This window comes from Haliotis rufescens, unplaced genomic scaffold (genome assembly GCF_023055435.1).
Source record: "Haliotis rufescens isolate VD_foot unplaced genomic scaffold, xgHalRufe1.0.p SCAF_15, whole genome shotgun sequence".
NCBI classification, from domain to species: domain Eukaryota; kingdom Metazoa; phylum Mollusca; class Gastropoda; order Lepetellida; family Haliotidae; genus Haliotis; species Haliotis rufescens.
Window position 1 is genome coordinate 10,288,513 of NW_025963835.1, and position 1,773 is coordinate 10,290,285.

The window sequence follows — 1,773 nt, forward strand, 5'->3', positions numbered from 1 at the left end:
TATTATTCTTTATTATTATTATTATTATTATTATTATTATTCCGGCGTTTTTTGTTCCAATCCTAACTCCAAAACTACTGCTCAGAATCTCTTCAAAATTTCCACAAAGATACCTTAGATCCTGAAGCAGATACCACAAAAATCTCAAGACTCTAGACTCCAAGACGAAGGGCAGATAACTCAAAACAACTTTAAAAATCGCAATTTCAACAGCTCATAACTCCGCCACGAAAGCTCCAAAGACTTCCAAAATTCCTGAACAGATCCGGAATCAGATGCCAAACAAAATCTCTACACATCCAATGTAGCGAAATTGCTTCGTTTGGCCTCCAGATCGGATTAAGTGTTTTGGCACTGTTTTTTACCAAATTTCTCAGTACTTGACTCCCAAAATCTCCTCAGCTCAAACTACCAGCTCAAAAGCTTCCAAACTCTCCACACTTTGGCTCCAAGTACCATACTAACAACTTCAAAGAAAAAATCCTCAGATATGTCTTCAATGGCCGCCATATTGACTCCAACTTCCGGCTCAAAGTTATTTTTAAACTTTTGAGAGGACATCTTTAGCTAGCTCTGGCATTGGAAACTTATGAGGTAAGGCATTTGAAGAACTTCTGTTGAGTCTTGCTTTGGTTGCTGAACAAGATCTCTTCTTGCTCTTATGTCAAAAGTCACGTGATGTGGCGGCCATATTGGATTTTGCTAGCCTCTCATATTTTTACTTTGCAAACTACGTAGCTGCTAAAGTTCTTGATAGAAAGTGCTACAAATGACCACAATGCACCAGCATCAGACGCTGAACATTTCATGTTCTTAGCTGTTTGTCAAAAGTTGCGTCATTTAGCGTCCATATTGGATTAAAGACCGTGAAAATGCCAAAAGTGATAAAAACGGCACAAAACAGCATATATCTCCGCCAAAATTGCTCCAATAGCTACCATATTTTGCATGTGACACCGTCAAAAGATAGCGATCATTTTCGATCGGGCCGTCAAAATGGATATTTCCAGCCGTTTGGCCGCCATCTTGGATTTAAGTTTTTTGTCGTCAGGTTGCCATAGAAACCAAACTTGACAACGGAATGCATTGATATTCACAGAACTGTTATATACAGACCATAGGAAGATGTCTGCAAAGTTTCAGCTTTGTAAGTTAGATAGTTCGTGAGAAAATGACAAAACAGAGTTTTGGTGGACAGACGCGCGGACGGACGGCGGACATGCATATCATCAAAATTCACCTATACATATGCTAGAACTGGTCGGGGTAATGCATAATTACTAATCACTTCCACCATACATGCAATAACAGTCGCGTGAGAGCTCGCCAAAAAAAGTACATTTTCGTTTTACGGACCACTTAAATGACCTTGACCCCGTGACCTTGGTGACCTTGAATTTTTTTAAATGGTTTTAGTCCAGCTACCCGATCCCGGGGTCAAAAGTGCCAAAATCGCAAAAATAACGATTTCTTATTAGGGCTCCCTGCCTACAAGGCAAGAGCCCTATTGTAATTGTTCGATTTATTATTATTATTATTCTTTATTATTATTATTATTATTATTATTATTATTCCGGCGTTTTTTGTTCCAATCCTAACTCCAAAACTACTGCTCAGAATCTCTTCAAAATTTCCACAAAGATACCTTAGATCCTGAAGCAGATACCACAAAAATCTCAAGACTCTAGACTCCAAGACGAAGGGCAGATAACTCAAAACAACTTTAAAAATCGCAATTTCAACAGCTCATAACTCCGCCACGAAAGCTCCAAA